Source organism: Gorilla gorilla, chromosome 14, assembly GCF_029281585.2.
Source record: "Gorilla gorilla gorilla isolate KB3781 chromosome 14, NHGRI_mGorGor1-v2.1_pri, whole genome shotgun sequence".
In the NCBI taxonomy this organism is placed as follows: domain Eukaryota; kingdom Metazoa; phylum Chordata; class Mammalia; order Primates; family Hominidae; genus Gorilla; species Gorilla gorilla.
The window spans coordinates 43,528,916-43,543,878 of NC_073238.2; the positions used below are offsets into that span (position 1 = coordinate 43,528,916).

General features: G+C 39.9%; 1 protein-coding gene across 9 annotated transcripts in view; it reads left to right on the forward strand.

The window, feature by feature from the left end:
• The window catches only part of MTUS2 (microtubule associated scaffold protein 2), a 694,372-nt gene that overhangs the window by 379,988 nt on the left and 299,421 nt on the right, over nucleotides 1–14,963 (forward strand). The gene's annotated exons all lie outside the window — the stretch shown is intronic.

Here is a 14,963-nt window from a genome sequence, read left to right on the forward strand (position 1 = left end):
TAAAAAATTCTATTTCCTAAATGACAGATGATTAATTTTAACATTTTGGTATATTTTCCTCCATTTTTTCTGTGCACATGAATGTATTAGCTATTTTCGTAGTTATGTGTTTTTGTAGACTAGTTTGAAATTTAACACATTTAATGTTAAAATAATTCAAGCTTATATATGTGCATTCCATCACAGATTAAAACTTAATTCTGAAAAAAAAAAAAAAAAAAAAAAGAGCTACAGTAGTCAGTACATCACAGTCCTTCCGGCTCATGTTGAAAGATGCACAGAGTGTCAAGCACCAAAAGAAAGGAAAGCCAGACGCCCTGTGGAGGCCAAGGGAAGGGCGCCCCACCCAGCCTGGGCCAGTCAGGGAGTCATAGTGGTGAAGCTGAGGCCAGGGTTGTTGTTAGAAGAGTGTTTCATGAGGGGAAACAATCTCGGCAGTAACACAGAAGCAAAAACCAGTGTGATGTGTGCAAGAGACAAAAAGAAATTGGTATTTTTGGGAGCAGTAAATGATTTGGGGAAACTGGAAAATGAGGCTATATCCAGCTTCATGAATTTCTGGGCTTCATCACAGAAAGCCTGTGTGCCTGCTGTGGAGCCTGAAGCAGGGGCTTTGAAGAAGGACTGATGCGATCAAGTTTATGTTTTAAAGAGATCACCCTGGCAACATTGGGGAGGATGGATTTGAGAGGTGGAAGCCCAGAATCACAGAGGCTGTCAGAAAAATCAAATTGCAATGACACAGGACTAAACTACTGCAGATTTTTTTTTTTTTTTTTTTTTTTTTTTTTTGGAGATGGAGTCTCACTCTGTCGCCGAGGTGGGAGTGCAGTGGCGCGATCTCAGCTCACTGCAACCTCCGTCTGCTGGGTTCAAGCAATTCTCCTACCTCAGCCTCCCGAGTAGCTGGGATTACAGGCACCTGCCACCACACCCAGCTAATTTTTGCATTTTTAGTAGAGACGGGGGTTTCACCACGTTGACCAGGCTGGTCTCAAACTCCTGATCTCAGGGATCTGCCTGCAACTACTACAGGTCCAGAAAAATGTGCAGACCTACATTTTATTAGTTTCTTTAATCTCAGATTTTTAAAAATATTAATATTTTTCCTCAATTTTTTTTGACTGTGGGAAAATGCACATAACATCAAATTTACTATCTTAACCATTTTTAAGTGTTCAGTTCAGTAGCATTAAGTACATTCATAATGTTGTGCAGCCATCACCAGCATCCATCTCCAGAACTATTTTCATCTTGCAGAACTGAAACCTTTTACACATGAAACACTAACCTTTCATTGCCTCCTCCTCCACTCCCTGGCAACCACCATGCTACTATGTCTTCATGATTTTGACTACTCATAGAGTGGAACATACAGTATTTGTTTGTTGTGTGTCTGGCTTATTTCATTTAGCATGATGTCTCTAAGTTTTATCCATACTGCAGCTTATGGCAAAATTTCTTTCCATTTTAAGATTGAATAATAATCCATCATGTGTATATACCACAATTTGCTTATCCTTTCATCTGTGGACACTTGAGTTGCTTTCACATCTTGGCTATTTCGAATAAGGCTGCTATTAACATGAGTCTACAAATATCTGTTTCAGTTCCTGCTTGTATTAATAGCTCTTTGGGGTATATACCCAGAAGTGGGATTACTGGACTATATGGTAGTTCTGTTTTTAATTTTTTGAGCAATCACCATAGTATTTTCTACAGTGGGTGTACAATTTTTTTTATTATACTTTAACTTCTGGGATACATGTGCAGAATGTGTAGGTTTGTTACATAGGTATACATGTACCATGGTGGTTTGCCGCACCCATCAACCCATCATCTGGATTTTAATCCCTCCATTCATTAGGTATTTGTCCTAATGATATCCCTCCCCTTGCCCCCCATCCCCTGGACAGGCCCCAGTGTGTGATGTTCCCCTCCCTTTGTCCATGTGTTCTCATTATTCAACTCCCACTTATGAGTGAGAACATGTGGTGGTTGGTTTTCTGTTCCTGTGTTAGTTTGCTGAGAATGATGGTTTCCAGCTTCATCCATGTCCCTGCAAAGGACATAAACACATCTTTTTATGGCTGCATAGTATTCCATGGTGTATATGTGCCACATTTTCTTTATCCAGTCTATCATTGGTGGGCATTTGGGTTGGTTCCAAGTCTTTGCTATTGTGAATAGTGCAGCAATAAACATACGTGTGCATGTATTTTTATAGTAGAATGATTCTTTGGGTATATACTCAGTAATGGGATCGCTGGGTCAAATGGTATTTCTGGTTCTGGATCCTTGAGGAATCACCACAGTGTTCCACAATAGTTGAACTAATTCACACTCCCACCGACAGTGTAAAAGCATTCCTACTTCTCCACATTCTCTCCAGCATCTGTTGTTTCCTGACTTTTTAATGATTGCCATTCTAACTGGCGTGAGATGGTATCTCATTGTGGTTTTGATTTGCATTTCTCTAATGACCAGTGATGATGAGCGTTTTTTCATATGTTTGTTGGCTGCATAAGTGTCTTCTTTTTAGAAGTTCCTGTTCATATCCTTTGCCCATTTTTGATGGGTTTGTTTCTTGTAAATTTGTTTAAGTTTCTTGTAGATTCTGGATATTAGCCCTTTGTCAGATAAATAGATTGCAAAAATATTCTCCCATGCAAAAATTTTCTTCTGTTCTATAGGTTGCCTGTTCACTTGAATGATAGTTCTTTCGCTGTGCAGAAGCTCTTTAGTTTAATTAGATCCCATTTGTCAATTTTGGCTTTTGTTGCCATTGCTTTTGGTGTTTTAGTCATGAAGTTTTTGCCCATGCCTATGTCCTGAATGGTATTGCCTAGGTTTTCTTCTAGGTTCTTTTATGGGTTAAGGTCTTAGGTTTAAGTCTATAATCCATCTTGAGTTAATTTTTGTATAAGGTGTAAGGAAGGGGTCTGGTTTCAGTTTTCTGCATATAGCTACCCAGTTTTCCCAACACTATTTATTAAATAGGGAATCCTTTCCCCATTGCTTGTTTTTGTCAGGTTTCTCAAAGACCAGATGGTTGTAGATGTGTGGCATTATTTCTGAGGCCTCTGTTCTGTTCCATTGGTCTTTATGCTTGTTTTGATACCAGTACCATGCTGTTTTGGTTACTGTAGCCTTGTAGTATAGTTTGAAGTCAGTAGTGTGATGCCTCCAGCTTTGTTCTTTTTGCTTAGGATTGTCTTGGCTATCTGGGCTTTTTTTTAGTTCCATATGAAATTTAAAGTAGTTTTTTCTAATTCTGTGAAGAAAGTCAATGGTAGCTTGGTGGGGATAGCATTGAATCTATAAATTACTTTGGAAAGTATGGCCATTTTCACGATATTGATTCTTCCTATCCATGAGCATGGAACGTTTTTCCATTTGTTTGTGTCCTCTCATTTCATTGAGCAGTGGTTTGTAGTTCTCCTTGAAGAAGTTCTTCACGTCCCTTGTAAGTTGTCTTCCTAGGTATTTTTTTCTCTTTGTAGCAATTGTGAATGGGAGTTCACTCATGATTTGGCTCTCTGTTTGTCTATTATTGATGTATAGGAACGCTTGTGATTTTTGCACATTGATTATGTATCCTGAGACTTTGGTGAAGTTGCTTATCAGCTTACGGATATTTGGGGCTGAGATGATGGGGTTTTCTAAATATACAATCATATCATCTGCAGAGACATTTTGACTTCCTCTCTTCCTGTTCAAATATCCTTTATTTCTTTCTCTTGCCTGATTGCCCTGGCTAGGGAAATACTTCCAAGTTTCATATGGAAACAAAAAAGAGCCATATAGCCAAGACAATCCTAAGCAAAAAGAACAAAGCTGGAGACATCATGCTACCTGACTTGAAACTATACTACAAGGCTGCAGTAACCTTCCAATACTATGTTGAATAGGAGTGGTGAGACAGGGGATCTTTGTCTTGTGCTGGTTTTCAAAGGAAATGCTTCCAGCTTTTGCCCATTCAGTGTGGTATTGGTTGTGGGTTTATCATAAATAGCTCATAGTATTTTGAGATATGTTCCATAAATACCTAGTTTATTGAGAGTTTTTAGCATGAAGGGCTGTTGAATTTTATCAAAGGCCTTTTCTGCATTTATTGAGATAATCATGTGGTTTTTGTCATTGGCTCTGTTTATGTGATGGATTAGGTTTATTGATTTGCATATGTTGAACCAGCCTTGCATCCCAGGGATAAAGCCGAGTTGATCATGGTGGATAAGCTTTTTGATGTTCTGCAGGGTTCAGTTTGCCAGTATTTTATTGAGGATTTTTTCAGCGATGTTCATCAGGGATATGTGCCTGAAATTTTCTTTTTTTGTTGTGTCTCTGCCGGGTTTTGGTATCAGGATGATGCTGGCCTCATAAAATGAGTTAGGGAGGAGTCCTTTTTTTTTCTGTTGTTTGGAATAGTTTCAGAAGGAATGGTACCAGCTCCTCTTTGTGCCTCTGTTAGAATTTGGCTGTGAATCCATCCGGTCCTGGGCCTTTTATCTTTGGTAGGCTATTAATTACTGCCTCAATTTCAGAACTTGTTTTTGGTCTATTCGGGGATTTGACTTCTTCCTGGTTTAGTCTTGGGAGGGGTGTTTGTGCCCAGGAATTTATCCATTTCTTCTAGACTTTTGAGTTTATTTGTGTAGAGGTGAGTATTCTCGGATGGTAGTTTGTATTTCTGTGGGATCAGTGGTGATATCTGCTTTATCATTTTTTATCGTGTCTATTTAATTCTTCTCTCTTTTCTTCTTTATTAGTCTGGCTAGTGGTCTATCTATTTTATTAATCTTTTCAAAAAACCAGCTTCTGGATTCATTGACTTTTTTTTAAGGTTTTTTCGTGTCTCTGTCTCCTTCAGTTCTGCTCTGATCTTAGTTATTTCTTGTCTTCTGCTAGCTTTTGAATTTGTTTACTCTTGCTTCTCGAGGTCTTTTAATTGTGATGTTAGGGTGTCGATTTTAGATCTTTCCTGCTTTCTCCTGTGGGCATTTAGTGCTATAAATTTTGCTCTAAACACTGCTTTAGCTGTGTCCCAGAGATTCTGGTATGTTGTGTCTTTGTTCTTATTAGTTTTTAAGAACTTATTTATTTCTGCCTTAATTTCGTTATGTACCCAGTAGTCATTCAGGAGCAGGTTGTTCAGTTTTTATATAGTTGTGTGGTTTTGAGTGAGTTTCTTTTTTCTTTTTCTTTTTCTTTTTTTTTTTTTGAGATGGAGTTTTGCTCTTGTTGCCCAGGCTGGAATGTAATGGTGTGATCTCAGCTCACTGCACCCTCCATTTCCTGGGTTCAAGCGATTCTTCTGCCTTAGCCTCCCAAGTAGTGGGAATTACAGGCACACACCACCATGCCCAGTTAATTTTGTATTTTTAGTAGGGACAGGGATTCTCCATGTTGGTCAGGCTGGTCTCGAATACCCAACCTCAGGTGATCTGCACACTACAGCCTCCCAAAGTGCAGGGATTACAAGCGTGAGCCACGTGCCTGGACTGGAGTCAGTTTCTTAACCCCGAGTTCTAATTTGATTGCACTGTGGCCTGAGAGACTGTTTGTTAGGATTTACATTCTTTTCCTTTTTCTGAGGAGTGTTTTACTTCCAATTAAGTAGTCAATTTTAGAATAAATGTGATGTGGTGCAGAGAAGAATGTATATTCTGTTAATTTTTGGGTGGAGAGTTCTGTGGATGTCTATTAGGTCTGCTTGGTCCAGAGCTGAGTTCAAGTCCTGAATATTCTTGTTAATTTTCTTTCTCATTGATCTGTCTAATATTGACAGTGGGGTGTCAAAGTCTCCCACTATTATTGTGTGGGAGTCTAAGTCTCTTTGTAGGTCACTAAGAACTTGCTTTATGAATCTGGGTGCTCCTGTATTGGGTGCATATATGTTTAGAATAGTTAGCTCTTCTTGTTGCATTGATCCCTTTATCATTATGTAATGCCCTTCTTTGCCTTTTTTGATCTTTGTTGGTTTAAAGTCTGTTTTGTCATAGGCTAGGAATGCAACCCCTGCTTTTTTTTTCTTTCCATTTGCTTGGTAAAAATTCCTCAATTTTTTTGTTTTGAGCCTGTGTGTGTCTTTGCACACAAGATGGGTCTCCTGAATACAGCACACCAATGAGTCTTGACTCTTTATCCAGTTTATCAGTCTGTGTCTTTTAATTGGGGCATTTAGCCCATTTACAGTTATGGTTAATATGGTTATGTGTGAATTTGATCCTGTCATTATGATGCTAGCTGGTTATTCTGCCAGTTGATGCAGTCTCTTCATGGTGTCAGTGGTCTTTACAATTTGGTATGTTTTTGCTGTAGCTGGTAGTGGTTGTTCCTTTCCATGTTTAATGCTTCCTTCAGGAGCTCTTGTAAGGCAGGCCTGGTGATGATACAATCTCTCAGCATTTGCTTGTCTGTAAAGGATTTTATTTCTCCTTCACTTTTGAAGCTTAGTTCGTCTGGATATGAAATTCTGGGTTGAAAATTCCTTTCTTTAGGAATGTTGAATATTGGCCCCCACTCTCTTCTGGCTTGTATGGTTTCTGCGGAGAGATCTGCTGTTAGTCTGATGGGCTTCCCTTTGTGGGTAACCTGACCTTTGTCTCCGGCTGCCCTTAACATTCTTTCTTTCATTTCAACCTTGGTGAATCTGATGATTATGTGTCTTGGGGTTGCTCTTCTCGAGGAGTATCTTAGTGGTGTTCTCTGTATTTCCTGAATTTGAATGTTGGCCTGTCTTGCTAGGTTGAGGAAGTTCTCCTGAATAATATCCTGAAGAGTGTTTTCCACCTTGGTTCCATTCTCCCCATCACTTTCAGGTACACCAATCAAACATTGGTTTGGTCTTTTCACATAGTCCCATATTTCTTGGTGGCTTTGTTCATTACTTCTCATTCTTTTTTCTCTAATCTTGTCTTCATGCTGTACTTCATTAAATTGATCTTCAATTTCTGATATCCTTTTTCCTGCTTGATCGATTTAGCTTTTGAAACTTATGTATGTTTCATGAAGTTCATATGCTATGTTTTTCAGCTCCATCAGATCATTTATGTTCTTCTTTAAACTGGTTATTCCAGTTAGCAATTCCTCTCACCTTTTTTCAAGGTTCTTAGCTTCCTTGCCTTGGATTACAACATGCTTCTTTAGCTCATAGGACATTGGTATTACACACCTTCTGAAGCCTCCTTCTGTTGGTTTGTCAAACTCGTTCTCCATCCAGTTTTGTTCCCTTGCTGGCAAGGAGTTGTGATCCTTTGGAGGAGAAGAGGTATTCTGGTTTTTGGAATTTTCAGCCTTTTTGCGCTGGTTTTTCCTGATCTTCATGGATTATCTACCTTTGGTCTTTGATGTTGGTGACTTTCCGATGGGGTTGTTTTTGTGTGGACTTCCTTTTTGTTAATGTTATGCTATTCCTTTCTGTTTGTTAGTTTTCCTTCTAACAGTCAGGCCCCTCTACTGCAGGTCTGCTAGAGTTTGCTGGAGATCCACTCCAGACCCTGTTTGCCTGGGTATCGCCAGCGGAGGCTGCAGAACGGCAAAGATTGCTGCCTGTTCCTTCCTCTGGAAGGTTTGTCCCAGAAGGGCACCTGCCAGATGCCAGCTGGAACTCTCCTTTATGAGGTGTCTGTTGACCCCTGCTGGGAGGTATCTCCCCGTACAGGAGGCATGGGGGTCAGGGACACCCTGAGGAAGCAGTCTGTCCATTAGCAGAGCTCAAGCACTGTGCTGGGAAATCTGCTGCAATCTTCAGAGCTGGCAGACAGGAACAACGTTTAAGTCTACTGAAGCTGCACCCACAGCTGCCCCTTTCCGCAGATGCTCTGTCTCAGGGAGACGGGAATTCTATCTATAAGCCCCTGACTGTGGCTGCTGCCTTTCTTTCAGAGATGCCCTGCCCAGAGAGGAGGAATCTAGAGAGGCAGTCTGGCTATGGCGGCTTTGTGGCACTGAGGTGGGCTCCGCCCAGTTTGAACTTCCCAGCAGCTTTGTTTACACTGTGAGGGGAAAACCACCTACTCAAGCCTCAGTAATGGTGGATACCCCTTTCTCCACCAAGCTCCAGCATCCCACATTGACTTCAGACTGCTGTGCTGGCAGCGAGAATTTCAAGCCAGTGGATCTTAGCTTGCTGGGCTCCGTGGGGGTGGGTCCCACTGAGCAAGACCACTTGGCTCCCTGGCGTCAGCCCCCTTTCCAGGGGAGTGAATGGTTTTGTCTTGCTGATGTTCCGATTACCACTGGGGTATGAAAAAAAAAAAAAAAAAAAAAAAAACTCCTGCAGCTAGCTCAGTGTCTACCAAATGGCCGCACAATTTTGTGCTTCAAATCCAGGGCCCTGGTGGCATAGGCACCCAAGGGAATCTCCTGGTCTGTGGGTTGTGAAGACCATGGGAAAAGCATAGTATCTGGGCTGGAATGCACTGTTCCTCACGGTACAGTCTCTCATGGCTTCCCTTGGCTAGGGGAGGTAGTTCTTAGAACCACTAGCACTTCTCAGGTGAGGCAGCACCCCATCCTGCTTCATCTCACCCCCCATGGGCTGCATCCAGTGTCTAACCAGTCCCAGTGAGATGAGCCTTGTACCTAAGTTGGAAATGCAGAAATCACCCGCCCTCTGCATTGATCTTGCTGGGAGTTACCGAAGCTGTTACTTTTTTTGTGTGTGTGACATGGGGTCTCGCTCGGTCACCCAGGCTGGAGTGCAGTGGCATGATCTTGGCTCATTGCAACCTCCACCTCCCAGTTTCAGGTGATTCTCCTGCCTCAGCCTCCAAAGTAGCTGGGACTACAGGTGCCCGCCACCACGCCCGGCTACTTTTTGTATTTTTAGTAGAGACGGAGTTTCGCCATATTGGCCAGGCTGGTCTCAAACTCCTGACTTTGTGATCTGCCTGCTCGGTCTCCCAAAGTGTTGGGATTACAGGCATTAACCACCATGCCCGGCCATGACTGGAGCTGCTTCTATTCGGCCATCTTGCCAGCCACCCTACCTTTTCTTTCTGTAATTCTTATATGAGCTAAATGATTTTCATGGTCACCAGGCTGCAGATGGGCTGGGGGTGCTAAGCCTTCCAAAGCCGCTGCTTCATGTAGGCCAGGTGAGCCTCGGAAAAGTCCCACCCAGTGATGCTCAGGAGCGGTGGCCTGTTCGGAAAGCACCTCCAGGCCTCTGGGACCATCTGTCTCTGGATGTGGGCATAGTCCCAGCCAGGAGGAGCCTTGGGAAGGGGCTGGGTGGAGACCCAGTGCTTCCCATTGACATAGATGACTTTGCAGCCATCCTTAACCTGGGAGCAGAGGACGGGCCTGGACCACAGGGCCCAGTGTTTCTGGGCTCAGGGCAGCACCCTGGCCTGGGGCCAGCCCAGAAACTAGCTCAGGTAGCCGCCCATGACAGCAGTGTAGTGGTCGGAACGTTCCCTTACAAATTCAGCTTCCAGAAGTTTCCGAAGTCTGCAGCCGGGACCACGTGTACACAGCTTCATGACCATTGGCCTCAGAACACTAAAAGCGCGCAAAGCATTGCTCACTGGGCACCTGCTGGCCATAGGGTCCCTCATGGGCCAGGCCAGTGCCTTGCCAAATCGGGGACATCATGGGGTGCAGCTGCAGCGGGGGCACTACCCAGATGATCTGGGGGACCAGGGAAGCTCAAGCCTCCCTCCTTCCCACTGATGGTCCCAGTCAGAGGGACCATCAGAGGGGCCTAGCAGCTGCCTTTCATTTTGTGATTGACCTTTAAAGGTAGAAGACAGAATTTCTGCCCGGTCCTGAAAACTGAAAGTACCTGTTAACAGAAGGGTGTTCTCTTTGATCAGTGTGAAAATGAACACAATAAACTTGGATGCTCTTTCAAAGAAAAACAAATCATTTACTCATACAGTAAAGGTGATGTGTGTTTTATTCTTCTAGGATGGATGATAATGTCACTTTTTGCAATTTTGCTCCTAAGAAAATGGAGAGTTGTCAGGTTTTGTTTTAGCACAGGCAATGTTGATTTTATGTGGATTTCCTAAAATTTCCAGCCTTCATACATCCATGAATAGATTGTCTGTCTCTGAACATTAATGTCATTTCTCTCTTTTCGCTTTTTTTTATTTTTTTAATTATTTCAGTATTTTTTGGGGGAAAGGTAATGTTTAATTAAATGTATAAGTTCTTTCGTTGTGATTTCTGAGGTTTTGGTGCACCCTTTACCCAAGCAGTGTACACTGCACCCAGTGTGTAGTCTTTCATCCCTCACTCACTTCCCACCCATTCCCCAAAGTCCCCAGAGTGCATTGTATCATTCTTATGCCTTTTCATCCTCATAGCTTAACTCCCACTTATGAGTGAGAACATGCAATGTTTAGTTTTCCATTTCTGAGTTACTTCACTTAGAATAATGGTCTCCAACTTCACCTAGGTTGCTGTGAATGCCATTATTTCATTTCTTTTTAAGGAAGATTAGCATTCCATAGTATGTTTGTACCATATTTTCTTTATCTACTTGTTAACTGATGGACATTTGGGATGATTCCATATTTTTGCAATTGCGAATTCTGCTGTTATAAACATGTGTGTTCAAGTATCTTTTTCATATAATGATTTGTTTTCCTCTGGGTAGATACCCAGTAGTGGGATTGCTGGATCAAATGGTAGTTCTACTTTTAGTTCTTTAAGGAGTCTCCACACTGTTTTCTATAGTGGTTTGTACTAGTTTACATTCCCATCAGCAATATACAAGTGTTCCCTTTTCATCACACTCCCACCAACTTCTGTTGTTTTTAGATTTTTTGATTATGGCCGTTCTTGCTGGAGTAAGGTGGTATTGCATTATGGTTTTTATTTGCATCTTCCTGATGATTAGTGGTGATGAACATTTTTGCATATGTTTGTTGGCTATTTTTATATTTGAGAATTGAGAATTGTCTATTCATGTCTTTAGCCCACTCTTGATGGGATTATTTGTTTTCTTCTTGCTGATTTGAGTTTCTCATAGATTCTGGATATCAGTCCTTTGTCAGATGCATAGTTTTCAAAGATTTTCTCCAACTCTGTGGGTTGTCTGTTCACTCTGCTGATTATTGCTTTTACGGTGCAGAAGCTTTTTAGTTTAATTCAGCCCCAACTATTTATCTCTATTTTTCTTGAATTTGCTTTTGGGTTCATAGTCATAAAATCCTTGCCTAAGCCAATGTCTAGAAGGGTTTTTCTGATATTATCTTCTAGAATTTTTATGGTTTCAGATCTTAGATTTAAGTCTTTAATCCATCTTGAGTTGATTTTTTATAAGGTGAGAGATGAGGATCCAGTTTCATTCTTCTGCATGCGGCTTGCCAGTTATCTCAGCACCGTTTGTTGAATAGGGTGTCCTTTCTCCACTTTATATTTTTGTTTCTGTTGTTGAAGATCAGTTGACTGTAGGTAGTAGGCTTTATTTCTGGGTTCTCTATTCTGTTCCATTGGTCTGTGAACCTATTTTCATATCAGTACCATGCTGTTTTGGTGACTGTATCCTTATAGTATAGTTTGAAGTCAGGTAATGTGTTGCCTCCAGATTTGTTCTTTTTGCTTAGCCTTGCTTTGGCTATATGGACTCTTTTTTGGTTCTATATGAATTTTAGAATTGTTTTTCTAGTTCTTTGAAGAATGATGACAGTGTTTTGATGGGAATTGCATTAAATTTGTAGATTGCTTTTGGCAGTGTGGTCATTTTCACAATATTGATTCTACCCATTCATGAGCATGGCATGTATTTCCATTTGTTTGTGTCATCTGTGATTTTTTTCGGCAGTGTTTTATAGTTTTCTTTGTAGAGGTCTTTCACCCCCTTGGTTAGGTGTAATATACTCCTGAGTGTTTTTTGTTTGTTTGTTTCTTTGTTTTGCAGCTATTGTAAAAGGGGTTGAGTTCTTTAATTGATTGTCAGCTTGGTTGCTGTTGGTGTATAGCAGTGCTACTGATTTGTGTATGTTGATTTTGTATTGTGAAACTGCTGCATTCATGTATCAGTTCTAGGAGCTTTTAGGATGAGGCTTTAGGGTTTCTAGGTATATCATTATATCATTGGTGAACAGCGACAGTTTCACTTCTTCTTTACTGATTTGGATGCCCTTTATTTCTTTTTCTTGTCTGATTACTCTGACTAGGACTTCCAGTGCTTTGTTGAATAGAAGTGGTGAAAGTGGGCATCCTTGACTGGTTCCAGTTCTCAGAGGGAATGCTTTTAGCTTTTCCCCATTCAGTATAATGTTGGCTGTGGGACTGTCATAGATGGCTTTTATTAACTTAAAGTGTATCCTTTCTATGCTAATTTTGCTGAGGGTTTTAATATAAAGTGATGCTGGATTTTGTCAAATGCTTTTTCTATGTCTATTGAGATGATCATGTTATTTTTGTTTTTAATTCTGTTTATGTGGTGTATCACATTTATTGACTTGTGTATGTTAAACCATCCCTGCATCCCTAGTATGAATCCCACTTGATCATGGTGGATTACCTTTTTTATTTGCTGTTGGATTCCATTAGCTAGTATTTTGTTGAGGATTTTTGCATCTATGTTCATTATGGAGATTGGTCTGTAATTTTCTTTTTTGTGTGTGATGTTCTTTCCTGGTTTTAGTATTAGGGTGATACTGGCTTCATTGAATGATTTAGGGAGGATTCCCTCTTTTTCTGTCTTTTGAAATAGTGTCAATAGGATTGGTACTAATTCTTCTTTGAATTTCTTATAGAGTTCAACTGTGAACTCATCTGGTTCTGAACTTTTTCTTCTTGGCAATTTTTTTATTATCATTTCAGTCTTGCTGCTTATTACTGGTCTGTTTGGAATTTTAATTTCTTCCTGCCTGGTTTAATCTAGGAAGGTTGTATATTTCCAGCAATTTATCCATCTCCTCTAGGTTTTCTACTTTGTGCATGTAAAGGTGTTCATAGTAGCCTGCAATGATCTTTTGTATTTCTGTGGTATCAGTTATAGTATCTCTTCTTTTGTTTCTAATCGAGTTTATTTGGATCTTTTCTCTTCTTTTCTTGGTTCCTCTTGCTAATGGTCTATCAATTTTGTTTATCTTTTCAAAGAACAAGCTTTTTGTTTCTTTTATCTTTTGTTTATTTTTGTCTCAATTTTCTTTAGTTCTGCTCTGATCTTTGTTATTTCTTTTCTTCTGCTGCATTTGTGTTTGTTTTTTTTGTTTGTTTGTTTCTCTAGTTTCTCGAGTTGTGACCTCAGACTGTCCTCTTTCAACTTTTTGATGCAGGTATTTAGTGCTCCGAACTTTCTTTCCTCTTAATGCTGGTTTTGTTGTATCCGAAAAGTTTTAATAGGTCGTATCACTATAATCATTTGGTTCAAAGAATTTTTAAATTTCCATCTTGATTTCATTGTTGACCCAACGATCATTCAAGAGCAGGTTATTTAATTTCCATGTATTTGCATGGTTTTAAGTGTTCCTTTTGGAGGTAATTTTTAGTTTTATTCCACTGTGGTCTGAGAGAGTACTTGATATAACTTCAATTTTCTGAAATTTATTGAGACTTCTTTCATGGCCTGTCACGTACTCTATCTTGGAGAATGTTCCATGTGCTGATGAATGTACATTCTGCAGTTGCTGGGTAGAATGTTCTCTAAATATCTAAGTCCATATTTTCTAGGGTATAGTTTAAGTCTATTGTTACTTTGTTGACTTTCTGTCTTGATGACCTGCCTAGTGCTGTCATTGGGGTACTGAAGTCTCCCACTATTATTGTGTTGCTGTCTGTCTCATTTTTTAAAGTCTATTAGTAATTGTTTTATAAATGTGGGAGCTCCAGTGTTAGGTGTATGTATATTTAGGATTGTGATATTTTCCCTTTGCACTAGTCCTTTTATCATTATATAATGTTCCTCTTTGTCTTTTTTAACATTTTGCTTTAAAGTTTATTTTGTTTGATATAACAAACTCCTGCTCACTTTTGGTGTCCATTTGCATGGAATATCTTTTTCCACCCCCTACCTTGTTTATTTGAGTTCTTATGTGTTGTTCGGTGAGTCTCTTGAAGAGAGCAGATACTCGGTTGGTGAATTCTTATCCATTCTTCCATTCTGTATCTTTTAAGTGGAACATTTAGGCCATTTACATTCAATGTCAGTATTGAGATGTGAGGTACTATTTTATTCATCATGTTGGTTGTTGCCTGAATACCTTGTTTTTTTTTTCATTGCATTATTGTTTTATATATCCTGTGAGTTTTATGCTTTAAGGGGGTTCTATTTTTATATATTTTGAGGATTTGTCTCAAGATTTACAACTCCTTTTAGGAGATCTTGTAGTGCTGGCTTGGTAGTGACAAATTTTCTCAACCTTTGTTTGTCTGAAAAAGACTGTATCTTTCTTTCATTTATGAAGCTTAGTTTCATGGGATACAAAACTCTTGGCTGACAAATTGTTTTGTTTAACAAGGCTAAAGGTAGGACCCCAATCCCTTCTGGTTTGTAGGGTTTCTGCTGAGAAATGTGCTGTTAATCTGATAGGTATTCCTCTATAAGTTACTTGATACTTTTTCCTCACAGCTTTTAAGATTCTTTCCTTGTCTTCACTTTAGATAACCTGATGACTAGGTGCCTAGGCAATTATCTTTTTGCAATAAATTTCCCGGGTGTTCTTTGAGGTTCTTGTATTTGGCTATCTAGATCTCTAGCAAGGCCAGAGAAGTTTTCCTTGATTATTCCCTCAAATGTGTTTTCATAACTTTCAGATTTCTTTCTTAGAATCACCAATTATTCTTAGGTTTGGTCATTAAACATAATCCCAAACTTCCTGGAGGCTTTGTTCATTTTTTAAAATTCTTTTTTCTTTGTCTTTGTTGGAATGGGTTAATTCAAAACCCTTGTCTTCGAGCTCTGAATTTCTTCTGCTTGTTTGATTCTGTTGTTGACACTTTCCAGTGTATTTTGTGTTTCTTTAAGTGTGTCCTTCATTTTCAGAAGTTGTGATTTG